This window comes from Trichoplusia ni, chromosome 12 (assembly GCF_003590095.1).
Source record: "Trichoplusia ni isolate ovarian cell line Hi5 chromosome 12, tn1, whole genome shotgun sequence".
NCBI classification, from domain to species: domain Eukaryota; kingdom Metazoa; phylum Arthropoda; class Insecta; order Lepidoptera; family Noctuidae; genus Trichoplusia; species Trichoplusia ni.
In genome coordinates this window covers 4,992,833-5,011,579 of record NC_039489.1, presented here as the reverse complement: position 1 = coordinate 5,011,579, position 18,747 = coordinate 4,992,833, and the positions used below count along the sequence as shown (strand labels likewise).

At 33.2% G+C, this 18,747-nt stretch overlaps 1 protein-coding gene across 1 annotated transcript in view; it reads right to left on the bottom strand.

Annotated features, from left to right (window-relative positions):
* The window catches only part of LOC113499160, a 104,796-nt gene that overhangs the window by 22,387 nt on the left and 63,662 nt on the right, over window positions 1-18,747 (bottom strand). Inside the window, exon 4 of the mRNA XM_026879509.1 lies at window positions 2,627-2,675. The gene's annotated coding sequence lies outside the window, so the exon portion shown is untranslated. The remainder of the gene's footprint in view (window positions 1-2,626; window positions 2,676-18,747) is intronic.

Below are 18,747 nucleotides of genomic sequence, written 5' to 3'. Positions count from 1 at the left end.
TAATTACTTACGTGTATGTAATTAGTCAATTTATACCCCAACTCATATTTTTTTCTTATCAGCTATTAAATGTTGGGTATTTTTGTATTGTGAATTGAAAAATAAATATAATTTACATACACAAGATTCTTTTTTTGTATTTTTTCATTTTAAGTCCAACTAAATAAAATGCATAAGTATTTTACTTTGTATACGAGTATATAAAGTGTCTTTTATTTTAAAATAGACCAAGGGCTTGTTTCACAACCACTACTTAAATTCCCGTTAAATTACTTGACAGATTTTTTAATACAAAGATTGTCAATTTTTTCAACAATCTGTCTGATAACTACCAAACAGTGATTGTGAAACAGGCGCTAAGGGTCTAAATAGCCCAGTCCGGACTCCGTAAGTACATATTCAAGCTACTTAGATAACCTTTCCATTACTCACGATGCAGCAACTTTGTTGGGATCAAATTCAGGTGTTTAACAGTTATTTTATTTGCAAATACATACTAACACCTAGCCGGTATGCCGTACAGATCTAGATGGGCTAAAGTGCTTGCCCGGGTTTAATTTCTTCCTGGATAAACGAGTGGGTTTGGTGCAAGAGGCGAGCGGGTGACTGGTGATCTAAGTGTATTGAAATTAAATGCTTTTTTTAGAGTTAATTTAGGATGCCGGGGCCCTTTAAAAGGAAAAAGGACTTATCTTCGATGATATTTAGAAATAGTAGGGATAGTAGGAAAGCCGACGGTGAGTTTTAACATTCTCATCATTAATTTTCAGAATTGATGCTAAAATTATTTGATTGACAATTATAGGCATCGCAGTTTTGATTAGAAACTTAAACATGATTAATATTTTTTATAGACTCATTGTGGACCATCATCACTCATAGACTACCATCTTTAATTTATGTTCATGTTGAACAATATGCTTTATTAAATGACGTCCTAACGAAATAATAGAACACATAAAGCGGTATGTTATGTCATCGGTGATGTTATAGCAAGACATACGGGACAATAATATACGGGACTAAATATGAAAGCATCAGTTGATTATTTCATAATTTTCCGCAATTTACATTCTTTAAAAAAGAGAAATAACTTCTAAATACTACAAAATCCGGATCAGAGGTCAAACCTATTAATTTCACTAAAGAATCATTTGGCCAAATAAATTTACCTTTAAATGCCTAAAATAAAAAGTTTAGCATTCACAAAATGGATGCTAAATACAATAATTACCGATATACAACGCTTAAATTTACTTTGAAAACTTTTTTTTGTCAATTTTGTTTTTAAGACATAAGTGCCGTTTTTCATATAAATTGTTCCAAGATTTGTTAATTTCGTAATCTGCTGGAACGAAACTGATTGAGGTATGATCTCATCATTTTACTTTTATTATTTAATAGCTATTGTGTGAGTTGGATGCAATAACAATGATTTTGGACTAAAAGTTTGTGATATGCTATTCTTGCTTTGCCCAAGATATATATGTTTAGAAGAGTTTAGGCTCTCTAGATTCAACTGAAAACAATATTGAACACGTTGCAACTGCCTAACTGATATCCAAAACCCATGTTTTTGAGTAAGACTGGGTGTCAGAACTGCAAACAATAACAAAAAATACATTCTCAACTAAACCCAACCATTTTATTGGTTCCTAATGATACCGTTTTAAAAAAGTGATTAGTTTTCATTTTCTTTCCACTTTCTTTAAAGATAAAGACTCGCTCGCTGCCGTGACAGCTTATGTTAAGGATTCCGAAATTAGTCGAACAATCCCGATAAATACGCGTGAGTAAACCGTCGCATATTTTAATCATGAATCAACATAAACTAATATTTGTAGTAAAATGTTAAATATTTTTAAGAAATATTAAAAATATGTAAGATTGTTTTAGACCAGATTCATTTGTCATATCACTGTATCTGATATATCATATCATTAAGGAAAACTACTTTCTTATTGTATCCCATTTTTTTATGAATGCTGTGTTTGCCGATTAATATTGTACACAATGGACTTTTACTATTGCACTATGTAACTTTGGCATAAAAAGGTGTAACAATTTTAGGCGAATCATTTAAAATAAAATAAAAATAAAATCCTTCTCAAGAAGCTGAAATATATGATAAGTAACAAGCTATCTTGCCTCAAAGCTGGTAACTTGCACCACGCATCAAAGCACTACTTAGAATTGATTGAGACGAGACTAATACAGAGTTAATTTGACCCTCATTTAACGGTACCAGCTCCAGAGCAAGCAGGTTTAATCTTTAATTGCCAAGTGATACGTTTGGCGTTCTATTACATGACGCTTATGTAACTTTATGGATATAGTTTTAATATGCTTTGCTTTTTGAGTGTCAAAGATGATCTAGAAAATTAAATTTTAATGTCTTATACTAAGTTGTTAAATGTGATTTCAAGAATTATTATCATCATCGTCACTTTCTAGAGCATTTTTTGCAAATGAATTTGTAGCATGACTTAAATACAGAATATTTAACTAATACCAAAGGCATTGTTTTTTAATTTTAGGTCTTTTAGGGTAATTTAAGGAACAAGGAGAATCGAGGAATCGTCGAATATGGGTAAATGTTGATTAAAAGGTCAAAATGTTATTTTACCTTATAAACAGAGACGAGTAAAATGGCGATCCCAGGGTTGATATTGAATCTGTAACAATAAAATAAAGAAATTAAGGTTTATATAATTTTGAGTATGGGATATGCTCAAACAAAAATGATTTCGACGACCTCCGTGGTCGAGTGGCGTACCCACCGGTTTCAAGGTGTCGCTAGCTCTGAGGTCCCGGGTTCGATTCCCGGTCGAGTCAATGTAAAAATTCACATTTCTACATTGTCTCGGGTCTGGGTGTTTGTGGTACCTTCGTTGTATCTGAATTCCATAACACAAGTGCTTTAGCAACTTACTTTGGTTTCAGAACAATGTATGTGATGTTGTCCGCATGTATGTGATGTTGTCCATTTTTTTAATCCAGCATATTGTATGCCAAAGATATGATAAACCAGTCAAGTTCAAGTCAGAAACAACAATGAAGATTCCGTTTAAATAGAAAAATTAAAAACAAAATTAGTAACCCATTTTTTTACCGCAAAAATGTCGCTTAACCTCGATCTTTATTTTAGTATTTGTTGTTTCAGCAGCAACAAAAATACATTCAGAAAAGAAAATATTAAAAATCTACAAGGAAAGAGCAAACATTTCAGCAGTCTAGCCATCACGGTTCAAAAGATACCGAAGTGCCTTGGTAATAGAGTGCCTTTTTAATCGATTTCTGAAAATAGACGCAATAAATGTAAGTTATATCACAGTATTACTTACGCAATAAACATTTCTTGTTAAATATTTTATTATTGACACCTTTTTGCATTTATTATTCTCGATGTATCGAACTTTAATACGGTCAGAGTCACAGCTACGAGCCACATGCCTTATAATGTAAGTTTATGTCATTTGCTTTTATTATGATTTAAAAAAACCACTCCCGCAGTAAGGAATTTAATCCTTCTCACTGGCGGTTTCACAAACATTCAAGTTATGTATGACGGCGCGCGGATTAATTGAGAATACTTTGTTTATTTAGACGATTTTAATTGATTGTGGAAATGTGTATTAAGATAGTCCATAATTATTATTATAATGAGTAAGTGGTAAATTATAAAAGGGAGCGGGTTACCCCGAATAGAGTAGTAGGTGGCGCTAGGTGCGACGACGTTCGTTTTGCTTGTCAAGACAGTTGTCATAAAAATAGCGAGCACGTACTAACCTATTGGCTCCAAATAATATTCCATCTCAACCGTCCTATTGTATTCTACTCCATAATGTTATAAGTTCACATTATACAATCTACAAGATAACATTGACGCTTTTATTTCGAACATCCCGTCGCTCATACGCCCAAGATGGAGGCCAACCTAGACTGTTCGGAAAATGTTCCTGACGCTCCCACATGTATATGTCCAAGACATACAGATCTTCCTAGATTCCCATATTGTCCTAGGCAGGGATCAAATTGTGGGTTTGGCTTTTCGACTTGGACAGAAAGAGGGGGAAATGAAATAGTGTCTCTGAATGAAAATATTCGCGATATATTGGAGAATATTACATAACAGATTAAAGAATCTTCTTAAGGCTTACGATATAACATTGACCCCTAAAGCATAGCTTAAGAACTAAGATCTTTCCAAAAAAGGCTTTGTTTAATATTCCATCTTTGTAGCACCGACAATTCCATGCGTTAGTGTGTCTAATTTGGTGTGAAACTTGTGTAGCGAGTGTGTGTTGATTAGTACATGCTAAATGTGTATTTATGGCTATGTTTAAAAATAGAAGAGTTGTTTATGGTCACGCTTGCTTTAATGGTGGATTTATAATTGAGTTGGACTAATGAGTTTATCTACAGAGTGGGAAAAGAAGGCAAATACTTATAAACAAATACGAATGTTTGCTTGTTAATCCCTGTTTGTGGTTATGTCAATTATTAGATTGTCATAAACTTAGAGTATTATAAAATTATTATTTTAATTAGTTTGTGCCCAATAGTCAACAGTGGGACGCATATAGGCTTGTCTCATAACATTGTAAGAACGATTTACATAAAATAATCAAATATTTTATAACAACTATGAGATTTCAATTTTGAACGAAACTTTTTGCTAATAATTATATAAAGTGGTAAGGCATAATTTACAAAAAATATGTTTACAATATTCGTTTCTCGAAACACAAAATTAAGTAGGTATCGCTCCTTAAACTATAATCTAATCGCTTCATTTACAATTACCTTGATCGTAAACATAGCTAATTAATCAGGCGTGCGTGCACTGGCCTACTTCGTACGCATAATTTAGTTTCTTTGCCTAAACACTACGGTCATTAGAGGCATTAGTAGATTAAATGAGTTCATTTATACATAACACAAAAAATGTAGAAAAACACATACATACAAAAATAATTGGTACAAAGGTACTGTTTCGTTTCAAATTTCTGCCAGTGTTGACCATATTTTTTTGGGAATTGCTTCGTCCTTATCCTTTCTGTACGGAACACTTAGTGTCGCGAGTCAATGCAAAAAAAAAAACAACTGGAACTTTCTAAGATTGTTTTGTGCAAGAGTGTCGATCGAACAAACACAAAAATGTCATCAATAAATTTTAGTATCAATATAATCGATAAATTTTACTTAAAATATAAAAGGCTTTAGAATATCATGGACGTTAGGTTGTTTTATAAAACGTCTAGGTGTCAGTTAATGTTTAGTTTACGTCGTAGTAAAAATGTCTGAGTGTGTGTGGGTGTACTCACTTTTATTTATTGCAGGTATACAATACTAGCTTTATTTCTTTTGATTGTCCTATTTTGTTCCTAGGTTCCTTTTTTGTAGATGAGAAGACGTCTTTGTTCAGCTTTGGGAAATTGCAGGTATTATGAGTATATATTAAGCTATAAATACAATTAATTGAAACAAGTAATTAAAATTAGATTCGCTACGTTGCTTCTTAATTGATTTGTATGTACAAAAGACATCAACGCGCGTATTAACACCTTTGAAGCGGTGCAATGATTTTTTGATCACGTTATGTAATTTGTTTCACTGTTTTAGCAAGTATTTTGTTCTTACATTGATATGATATTAGTTTACTCGGCTAGAGCTTTGAGACTGTTGGTCAGTTTGGCTGGGTCATGCTCATTGAAAGACCAACAGACTTTAAAAATAGACACTTTGAGAATAGGTCAAAAAAGGAACAATGCGTGTGAATTTGAAAACTTATCATTACAACTCGTCATCTGCTAATTTGTTTCATTCAACTTTAGCAAGAAGGATTTTCTTTGCTCGATTGTTTTTAGCTGAACTTAAAAGTTCCTTTTCTACATTATCCTTCTCTTTAACCGAAAAATTCATGAAACCTTTTCGAGATTCCACAAAAACCTGAAAGAAAACCTTTTTAAACCAAGTCTTACTTACATATTCCTTTTGTGTTGAATGTTACAGTATCCCATCGCGATAAGCGTTGCATCAGAATCACCATGCTCGTAGGTAAACGCAGACGACTCGACCTTTCGCCTACATATCGGTCACTGTCTCATTAACGGGACGCTAAGTGTGGTCCAAGGTAATAGATACAAGCGGGTAAATAAACAATGTATGCTACAGACAAGTATAGATGAGATTTGTTATCATTTAATAGTGCTTTTTGCTAGCTTATTGTAGCCCACTGCTGGGCAAAAGCTTCTTTTTCATTTTTTAATTGTTTTAAGCTTCTTGTATTAGAAAAAAATAGGGTTTCATTGTTTAACTGACATATTGGTAGACTGGTTTATAGTTATTTTAGTTTAATCCCAATAGATATTTTAATGATTTCTTCCAGCTAGCTTAGCTGTTGCTTATTGGAACTAGGGTTAATGTTAATTCACATTTAGTTTCGTCTCTAGATTTTTCTAGATATATATGTTGTTTTGAAAGCTCATTTCATTTTATAAATATTTAAGTTGTATTTAGAATTCTATTCCTAATTGAATCTAACATTTTTCTTTTGGAAAAAACGAGCTTCCGTTCTAAGCAATTTAATCCTTGTGCCGCAGGGGATTTATAAGCACAAATACATTCAAACGAATAGACTTCACAAACTAGGTACTGTAAAATCGCTACCGCTTATGACTTAGACCACACACGCATGGTCAGTTCAAAGGCCTGGTCAGTGCTCATATATTTATATAACCCTGACTGTTACGAAACTATTTCCAGACTAAGTGTCAAGTTAACGCTTTAACTACTTAACGTAACGTTATGACTGCGATAGTTAATTTTAACTGTTGTTTGTTACGTCAAATTAAGTTTATCAATGATAGATTTTTTGTGGTTATAAAGCTTGTTAGAGATTAATGATCAGATAATTACATTTTTTATTATAATTAAGACTGTAATCGGTTTAAACGATTTCAATGAGTTAATAAGTCAGGTTTTATATATGTATTTTCCCCTTAATTTATAAGCCATACATCTTCATTTGATGAAATAAAATTTGGTAAGGAATAAGCGGCTCCAAAAAATGCTCCATCAAGGAATTAAATCCTTGTTTTTGTTAGGTTTTCTTAACATTTAAGTCAAACGAAAAAAACACTCAAACTCAGAACTGGCTGAAATATCTTCAAGAATAGAAAAAAAAATTAAAGGAACTGTTGGATGTCAAATGAAACAAACCTTTATTGTTTTACGATTTTGACATATTTTTTTTATACTTTTGTTGCAGTGATAAAATTTCGTAAAATAAAACCATGGCCACGTTTTCAAAAACTACAATCCTTCATAAATTCGTAAACAATACAAGTATTCTAAAAGTTACGCAACTAAACAATGTCGAAAGTGACAACTGACGGAGTTTGGTAACCGCTAACTACATTGTTATAAGTTGAGTACACCAGTGTCGGCTCTCGGGGCAGAGGTTAAATATCTTTGATATTTTGACGTATTAGTAGGGCTGTGTTTCGTTCTGGTAAATAGATAATTAATTGTGATTGTTATTTTTGTTATGTTGTGTGCTTAAAACAAAAGGTAAGATAACGTTTGGATACAACTTGGTACCAACATTTTGAATATAATTGACAAAAGTTTAAGAACAGTATAAGTGTTTTAGATAACTCATCTGAGGGACAAAAAACTAAAAAATAATAATTTATGCTGTCTAAAATAATAGAATTTTAAATTGAACGTAGGACAATAAAGATCAAAAACATAACGACGATCATTTAACATAAAGATCTAAATTGTTTGGAAATGCACAAACGGCGCTTTAAAAAACCAATACCATTTCCAAGTATCTTGAATCATCAAAGAATCAACCAAAAATCCCAAAAGAATGACGAATAAAAATTATCGATTACCGATTCTAAAAACTCGATTTCGACACACGCGTCACTTAAGCAACACCCAATCCAATGTTGTATTGTTATAACAAATATGTTATTCTAAGTAATTCTCGTCTAGTTGAGGTCACTGAACAATATCAAATTTGGATGAATGCGCAATTGTATTATCAAGTTTTGACAGTTATTATAACTGCTATAGGTGTTAACGGGTCGTTTGGACAAGTCTTAGTAAGTCGAAATGACTGCGAATGTCGATAATGGTTACATTATGTTTTAATCTTGGTTGGTTTCATAGTTTCTTGACGGTTCCTCTCTATAGTAATGACATTTTGGAACTTTGCAACTAGAGTCATTACTGTAAGGTTCGAAAAATGCCTGAAATTGCCTGAAAAATCATTAACCCTTACATTTAACAATTTAAGTTGGAGATGATCTTATATATCGGAACGCTTTATCACCGCAGCACATGGAGACATAACGGTGATTTAAACCTAGACTTCAAACGTGTTTCAGTGTTTACAGTAAGCTGTGTTTATTAAGGCTAGCTTGTGGATGGGTGGTTGAGGCAAATAGTGTGTAAGTTAGGGTTACCAAAGGGCTAAAAGCGGAACCGTATACAAAGGCTCAGCTGTCTGTCCCTCCGTCTGCCATCTACAGTATTTCATGAACCAGGTTTGGCCAGACAGTTCAAATTTCCAAAAATGATGTAATAAAAAGAAATTAGAATGTTGCCGCTTTATCAAAATACTTTTTTTTTCCTTTCTGTACGAACCCTCAGCGTGGCAATACCTCGCGCTTGTTCGTTTTTTTTTAACGGAAAAGACATTTATTTTCGATTTATTTTGACTTCTATATTTCCCATTAAGACATTATCTCAAACTTATAGAACACAATTATCGGAATAAATTATCACATTGAAGCAGATTTCATAAATTTTTCGATACGGTTGTTGTAACACAAATATTTCTATTTATTGTTTTCGAGATGCGGAAGACGAAATAAACATATCAATGGATTGATAAAACGAGAGATTTATGTTCGATGCCGCATTGTAGAGGAACTCAGAAGGATTTGCAAATTGTACTGATGGCCAAGTGGTTGGGGTCACCACGCCAAACGCTCTGAGTGCGACATTAGCTAGATCCTCCCATAGAAGCAGCATTTGTGTGATCCACGATTGCTTGTTCTGAGTCTGGGTGTCTTTGTGCTTGTGTTTTGAATGTTTGTGAAACCCCCCGTGATATTAAATACCTTAGTGGTGAAGTAAGCTATTTTTTCCTCCAGGCTTTAAAATGGAATAGTATGCCGAGTTTAATTGTATAACACTTGTTTGATTTTAATTAAGTGTTGTCGTGTTTTTGTTTCGTCAGTTTATGACCATTAATCAACTCGTTCTCTTACTCTCGCATGAAAGTTAACTATCCTGGGGTCCTGTTCTGTTTTGGACTTCTGTCTTATTTTGCACAGTACAGTGTAGTGGTAAATCAGCTGTGAGTAGCGGGTTCGATGCCGACCCGTCACCCACGTGAAAGTTATGCTTAGTGCATAACAGTGAAATTGTGCCGACTTTATGATCCTTCTGTTATCTTAGATTCTGCAATTATAGACGAACTAGATCTATGTCTAGGATCTAGAACGAGATGAATTATAAAATGTAAGGTCATCAAATACTTCCGTTTTTTACGGAACCCCAAATGTAGTTAATTTAGAGGTTTTCGGGTCTAATTGAGAACATGTCAATATTTTTTTTTAAACCTATAATTTTCAGAACATTTTCATAAAAATAGCTTCATACATTTTGAACTTACTTTTCTGTTAGGTGTTCATCATTATGTCATACAAACACTTCAGATGTATCTATATGAACGATGTAGACTTCAGATTCAAGTTCAAATCATCTTCAAGATCTTTCCCATTCACTCCAAGTCTCTTGAATCAACCCGATCTATGTACACAAGCCTTTAAAATCAACATCTCTTAATATCTCTAAACATAGAACTTGTAGATGTGCAAGTGGGACGCCGCTCTACATTTATAACTCTCTCTCGCTCCCACACCTGCAAGGCTTCACTTTAAGATATAGGAGGGTTGTGTAAACAGTGCTTAACAATACGCAATTTTGTGCCACAATAGCGCTGATCATTTCCGCGTTATATATAAATCATTGCTTAATAAACGCCATAGTTTTGCTAAAGAATTTATTGTAGATACAGCTTTCAGGAATCTCGATAATTTAGAACAAAACTGTGGGTTGGTTGCTTTGATATAGGTAGCGCGAATTCGAAGTCTAGTTGGTTGATATTAAGGGACAAAATTGTATAATTATATATTAAATATGTCCTGAGAGTAGAGCAGTTTTATTTTTTATATGGTTTAGTACAATTTTATTTTATCCTCCGATATCTTAATTCATTGGTGATGTTGTCAAAATTTCGCTGTCTGTGCATTGAAAGAAACATAAATTATTTGCGAGAGGTTAAATAACTTTTAATTTAAACACACAATTCTTTCATTTGACGACCTCCGTGGTCGAGTGGCGTACGCACCGGATTCAAGGTGTCGCTAGCTCTGAGATCCCGGGTTCGATCCCCGGTCGGTCACAATGTAAAAATTGACATTTCTACATTGTCTCGGGTCTGGGTGTTTGAGGTACCTTCGTTGCATCTGAATTCCATAACACAAGTGCTTAAGCAACTTACTTTGGGTTCAGAACAATGTATGTGATGTTGTCTGCATTTATTTATTATTTAAAAAAATCATAAGCAAAATTTTAAGAGAAGATTTAAAAAAGTAATATGATGAAAATAAAGATTAACATATGAGTGAGTGCCGTACCGAATAAAGGTACAACATTTTAGTATAAAGAAAAATCGAAGCTCTGCTTAGTTTGCATATGTATATTGTAGACATATAAACATATACATATCTTTCTAACAAATGTAGATAATTATTCATACGTTCACCACATAACACACCATATTTCAGAGACCTCTGCCCATGCCTTCAAGGGGAACTTGAATATACTAAAACTCCACACGACTAGCACAAAATGATGACAGTATCGGTACCAAGTATTTTCAGTACCGTTTTTGGCCCTAAGGGCTAATGGTTTCCGCGAACGCAAGGTCCTAGGTTCGAAGCTATTCGTAAAGTCGTAGAACTGAGAAATTGAGGGAAGTGCTTTTACACTGCTGTAGTGTTGGTACCACTGTGGAAAAATAATTTTCTGTTTCTAATGACACATGCCAATGACTTGCTTGTCGTTTTTTCTTTTCAATACCAAAAAGTATTTTTATAGTAACTTTCAGGGAAATCATTCACTAATAAATGCAACGGTTTAGTCACGTGTATTTACCGGGATTGCCCAACTAGTTTTGGACCCTAGTTGCGAGTCAAACTCGTGCCAGTTCGACTTGCGACCGATTTAATGATAAAAAATATGTAAAATGGTTAATAAGCAAAATCTGTGACATATATAAATTGTCCTAAAGGAAAGGATTATCTGTAAAAACAATCGTTTGAAATCTCTTTTTTATTTAATGCTATAGTTGATTATCAACTTTCAAGTTCCAAGCATACTTCTATTTCAAATGTCACTTCCTCCTTCTCTTTATGTTGTGTGTTTGGAATAGTATGGATGAGTCGTTTGTGACGTGTGTCATTTGTTAAAATTGTGGAGAGTTCTGTTAGTGTAATGTTTTAGTTTGAAAAGGTCGAAGGCTATTGTGTTATGACGACTGATGCGAGCCTTATAATGTATGTTAACTAAGGGGTGAAAATAAGCATCAAGGTGATTTTCTTTTGCCTGAAGATTTCGACATGGCGTTATTGCTACTGATCAAATCGAACAAGTTATGTCAAGAACTTAAAACTGTAAGTTGCCTCTGACTGATCTAAAAACCCTTATAAACCGAATGTTTTAATTAATGCTAGGTAATATTTTAGTAAGCATTTTCTATGAAATGACTGAGGTCTGTTTGAACCCTTTCTATCTATTTGGGGTCCATATTATTGAGGCTTTTATCATCTGTCTCTATGTATGTCTTTGCCATTTTCAATCGTTTTTACATGCTTATTTGTGCGGAACACTCAGAGTTAATACTCGCACATGACTTGTTTCAGTCTTCACATATTTTGGTACACTTTAAAATTCAATTTAATAGGTCGATTTCACACACATATCCCCTTTCTCCTACCGTGGGATCATACCGAAGAGCTCCAAGTTCCAACAGACATGACCTAGCAATTGATCCCAACTTGATACCAATTTAAATACACCATTTGACTATCCTGAGTGACTCTGAGATGACGCATCAAAGATAGAAATGGCATAATTGGATGCTGCCTTATGTAGTGATGAACTGTCAACATTAATGTTGCTATTAAACTTGAATTTTAGAATATAATTGCTATACTTAAATCTTGGTATATCGCAACTTGATGTTGGAAAATGATATGTTTTGGGATGCGAGGAGCTCGTGGCTAAGCTATAACCGCATAAGTGATTCGATCACAGGTTAAGCTATGCTTGATGCGGTTGGTCTATAGATGGGTGACCATATTTGTTATAACGAGTTCCTCCGTGTTTCGGAATGCACGTTAAATTGTGGGTTCCGGCTGTTATTCCTACATCTTTGACAGTCGTTACAGGTAGTCAGAAGCATGAAAAAGTCTGACAACCAGTCTAACCAAGGGGTATCGTGTTGCCCAGGTAACTGGGTTAAGGAGGTCAGATAGGCAGTCGCTCCTTGTAAAACACTGGTACTTAGCTGAAACCGGTTGGACTGGTAGCCGACCCCAACATACATAGTTGGGAAAAGGCTAGGCCTATGACAATGTTTTTGGATGCATTTGATGATGAACTGGAGCTTGATAATTAATTGAGATTTGAATGTTCTTTTTTGTACACCATTAAATTACAGACATGATTCTTAATACATCCAGTGTAAGGGTACAATAATTATTGTAGAGGGATTAGAAATATATTATCTATGAAACAAAAACCTGAGCTATCACGGTTCAGAGGTATCATGGTGACAGACGGGTGGACGCACAGCGAAACTTTAGAAAATGCACATTCCGACTAACTATGTTTAACAAATACTAAATGATTTGATTTGATTTAGTAGCAGGGTTCCAATTTTACCCTTCGGAACGAAACCTCAAGAATTAGCCAGTTTAACAAAAAAATCTAGTACAATGATAAATAAAAAGAATCAATAATTCAATTTGTATTCCATTCTCAATATTTTGTAATTCCAAGACCAATCCAGTGCCTTTGAAATCAGCCGCTCTGCAACTATAATTTATCCGAATGACATTATTATAATAAGCGTTATTAAAAACCGTGGTTTATTTTTGAACCCTACATAAAACTCGTGCCTACCATATTTTCTGTCAATATAAGTAAGTAATTGAAAACTTATACAGGTCCCCCTGTACCAAGCACCGTTAAAATAAAAAAATAGTAATTGTGTGAGCGCGACAGAGCTATACTTGGCGTAGAGTGCTATCCCTCTTCCACATTTGCAACAAATTTACTTTATAAGTGGTCTCTAGGTAATGTAGCCCAATACGGTTATTATTGCCCATAATTGGGCATAAGAGTCCTTCATACCTCACTGACCTTTCTCCGTAAGCTATACAAAATGGATCGCTATGATTATAACCTATATTTTGTCGTATTTGATTGGAATGAAATTATTATTGGTTTGCAGTAATCTCGGTCTAATTATGTAGGGAGATTATTTTGCTGTGTTCAAACTTGGGTTTTTGTAATTTATATTATTTTAAGAGATGAAGTGAGCAGTAACTGCTCATCTCATCGGAAAGAGGTACCCTGTACAGGTACGTCTTTCCGAATGTTTTCACGATCAATGTTGTATGTTGTGTACATAAATAAGTTGTAAAATAAATAAATAAAAATTTTAAAATAAATTTCAGTACATCACTTAATTAACTTTTATTTTTGTAATCATATGGTCTTGTTGTTTATAGCGCAACTTAAGATAAAAAATAAGGAAATGATTTCGTATGAGAATCAAACCACCGTCAAAACCTAAACGGCTATTAAAACGGTCACCGGAAATTTAATTAATTATATTCATTCATATAATTAAATAAATAAGCCATAATGATAACGTGTGAATTATACCAATTTATAGGAAACGTATTAAGCTGGTTTCTTAAGTATTAAATCATTTCGAATTTAGGAAGTTTAGAAATTAATTTAATAAGTAGGTAGGTTATTTATTAATGCATTTTTAATTTGATTAAACGGTTTTATTGATTTAGCATTATTTTCATATCGAACAGGACGAAAGAATGATTTCATTTTTAGATTTATTGGACTTGACATAGTATTTTTATTTTATTATAGCTATTTTATACATTTCACAATATTACTTAAAGTACACAAGCCCAGCAATAAATGTTAACCCTTTATTGCTAAATTCTACTTTTAATATCCTTTGAGGACAGTACTTAACCCGTAATATAATATCGTGGGTTTTCAGGGTTCTTTACACAAAGGATAAAAACGGAACTAGATTATTAAGGGTCTGCTGTTCTATCCATCAGTGAATTGTCTGAATCTTATGAACTTCGATAGCAAGGCAGTTGGAATTTCAAAGGTTTTTTTTAAATGCATAAAATGAAAGATCGACCTTTTCTGAAACATTTATTTTAACTACGGAATCGGAATCGTACGGAATTCTTAATATCATGGGTCCGACTCGCACTTGACCGGTTTTTCTACCCCGTTTCCAATATGACGGGGTTTGTAACCTGAGTACATTATTGCATGTCTCTTGACTAGACAAAGGTGTAGTACGAAATTGGACCTTATGACTTCGTAATAAGAGTGTTAGCTTAGCAAGTTAGATACATGAAACGGACATAGAAATACGAAAATAGATCTTATGGCAGGGTAATAAGAGTGTTTTTGTATGTAGTTCTATAGTAGTGTAGACTGTTATTTTTCTTTTATTTTTACAGAACAGCTGGTGGTTAATACCGATGGTGAAGATGCAAGGTTAAGTTAAGGACAAAGAAAGTAAACATTTTTGTATACTTTAAATGAAATTAAATTTAATCTTTTTTATATAAAAGGGAGGATTCTTTCCATTTTGAAAGTTCTATTAAAATTGTATTGAGAAGGAAATTGCTTTGTCTGTATTTTAATAGAACCGTCGAAATCTTCAAACCGCAGTGAGCTAGCATCAACCTTTCCTTTGCAGAAAGAGGCCTGTGCCCAGCAGTGGGACGTGCAATCTATTGAAAAGAGTCTAATGATGTTTTCTTGTTTATGTCCTCGCACTTAACAGTGTATGTTTTAAATCGGGTCTCAAATAGTACCGTTCATAATATTCAGATCATTTTCTGTATAACAGGTTTGTGAACTCAATTCGGTGACACATCTTCATTTCCGCGTATTGGTTGCGATAAAATGTAACCCAAATTCTTTGCAACAAGTTCAAGGCTCATAAAAGTATTTCTTAGAACTCAAAATTTCGTCATTCGACCTGTATTCTAAGTTAATCTAAATATTGATAAGTTTCAAAAAATAGGGCGGATTAAGGCTATTTAATGTTATGTCGGAGGTTGATTGATATACCTTTTAGCGCCATTGATGTATTTCTTTGTACGAGGCATTTTTCATGTTATTGAATACTGTGAATTTAATCAAAATCGGTTCAGCAGTTTTGGAGATGGGGTTTGTTTTTTAGTTCTTTCATATTCTCTCTTAGTTACGTACAATATGAAGTCGGTTTTTTTAAAGGCGTTTTTTCTTTTTAGTTTTTTTTTAGGAGGATTACAGTGAAAAACACGTATATTCAGTAGAATAATTAACATTATGAATTAAACAAGACTTTCACTAGGTTGTGTTACCGACTCATATTTTTCTGTGAAAATGTCTATTTAATATAACTCCAACCGCATACAATATTTTAACCAATGAAAAAACGGAGACGTTCTCAGGTAGTTTCCTACAATATATAGTTATTTATATAACTTAATATTCAATCCATTGCCAACTTATTTCGGTTCAAAATGCATCCAGAATGTGCATGCTAAGGTCTAGTAAACCAGTACGTCCTGTTTCCCGAGTTATTCCCATCTCGTCTGATTATATGGTATAATGATGAGACGGTATATGCTAATGAGGAACCATCATTATAATTATTATCTTGAGTACAGCTGGTTATTTTAAATATTGTTTAAGTGACTGTATTATAGAAGCAAAGTAATGTGCTAAACGTTTTACTTAAAAGAATATAATAATATTGGTCAACATTCACATAACAGCATCTAGTCTCAAATTAAGCAGAGCTTGTGTTATGAGTACTAGACAACTGATAAACATACTTATATAAATAGTGCTAAATACATATGATAGACAAATTACACACAGGCTCAGAACAAATGATCGTGCTCATCACACAAACATTTGTCCTGGGTGGGAATCGAACCCACGACCTCCGGTATAGCAGTCAGGGTCACTAACCACTAGACCAACAGGCCAGTCGAACGCCAGTCAAAACCAACTTATTTTAATTATGTGGGGTGAGTTGGAAATGAATGGAAATTGTGGAGGAAAGATTTGAACCTTAGAACGGATTTGAGGAAGTGATGAACTTCACTCTTTATCAAGAGGTAATTGAACGGCCGTACAAATATATCTATTACTATTTTGAATAAAGTATTTCATTACGTGTTTTATATGCTAGCTCCAGAAAACAAAGTAGCAAAAAAGGTCGCCCATCAAATTTATGATCAGCTTTACCGTTGTTTTACCAAGATTTTTTTTTATAAAATTAAATTTCTTAGCTATCACAGTTCATAAGATACAGCTTGGTTAGAGACAGCAGAGCAGGCACCTAAGTCCTTGAAAAAGGGTCCTCTTCTCATAGTGTACGGAACCCCAAAAATATTTTCTAAATCTAGATCTAGCATCCGCCTTCTAACCGACACCGAACTGATTAAAATGTTAAACATTTAATACAATCACAGTATTTCACATAAAGCTGTAAACTTAAAACATGAAAATATAACTTATTTAATGAAATGTCAGATAAATTACGACGAACATAAATAAAGTCATCATAATCTTGTCACATGACTTGTGTTTTATAATATAGAGTTTTTATACAGGATGTTACGAATAGCGATTATGTGTGGAGATCTTTTGTTTACAATCTTTTTCTCTACAATGTTTCAAAAAAGAAATATATACATATGTATATAAGAAAATTATGGTGTAATAGGGATGATGACTGGGTATAAGAAGAAAAAAATCTCATTAGTCCCTCAGTTAGATAATTGAAAAGTATGAGACACGTATTTTTTCCTTTTTCAGAAAAACTAGAATTTACAAAGATTAACTGCTTTAAAGTTTAGGAGATGGATGGGAGAGGGCTTGTGTCGTAACGATAGAGTAAAATTTATACTCAATCGTGACGTCACGCGTAAGTTTCATTCACTGTAATTTGGTCAATTTATGTTTGCGGGACAAATTAAAAAATACGTATCCATTATTATACAAAATACAAGACGGGCACTGCAAAGAAAAAATGTCATCATCCCTATTATGTGGGTGATTTTTCATGGATGAATTTCATTGAATCAATATTCCTATGATTTCTTTGAGTGCATAAGCAAAATCAACGTTTCAAGTTGTACAATGTATCTTCCATAAACCTTGCTAAATACTCGATATTATATATGTGTAGGTAAATGTAAATGTGACGGCTGTCTGTTATCATAGACATGCATGATTTGAATTTCGTATTAATTAATACTAAATATGAATTGTAATTAAGCCCTGATAAGCCAATGAAATCTGTAATTATGTTTGTTTATAAAAGATCGTGGTTTTAAGTCAGAAAAATGATTTTGGATAGCTGTGTGTCAGGAATATTGTAAAAAAATAACAATAAACGACAAATACGTGTGAGTAAACCGTTAATAAATAAATAATTAGGGTCTGTTTAATCTTCGGCCTCCTTAGGCTAATTTTCAAATACAAGTAGAGTTTGACTTTTGCTAAAGGCAAAAAAGAAGTATTCAGAACTAATAATGCATTAGATAATGAAGAAGATAAGTGTGATAAACATTTCTACATTGCAATATCTTCTGCCTTATCACCAACGCATGCAGATCCAACGAAATACTAATACACACATAAATTCCAACCGCATATAAAACGATTACGAAATAATTATTGAACCGAGACAAGTTCTTGAAAGTGGATCAATAAATTAATTGTTAATCTCAACAAATTAATAAGCAAACAACGCAACCAAAATCACGACTCAACACTAGTATATAACTATCAGTGTACTAGTGACGGGAACAGTCGATAAAATTATATCGATATTTCACTGTCGACGTTAGCGCGGCTATAAAACGTGCGACGAACGTTACGACTTAAAGTCGCCGTAAAATTTTAATAGATATTATGACTCAATGTAGATGTATAAAGTGCTTTTTTCTAACGATTTTATTTTGATTGTCTTAGTAAATTTTGTTTAATTAGGTAGTTCATTTAAATGTGTGATGTACGTTCTAGCTGTAGGAGAAAATATACTTTATGTTATGGGACATAAAGTTTTAATTTATTTGTTTCATTTGAAAGTATTTTTTCTTGTTGTTTTATTAAGTAAGTTATCTAAGTTAAACTATATGCCAGTAATAGAATCCAATTCCAATATTGTCTCACGAGTAACTCGTAAATAAATCTCAATATATTAATAAACTTACTTATGCAATAAGATCTCTCAGAATCGTGATTTAAATATTTAAATTACGCATTTAATTAAACTATGGAAACGTATGTTCAGTTAGCACGAATATTTTG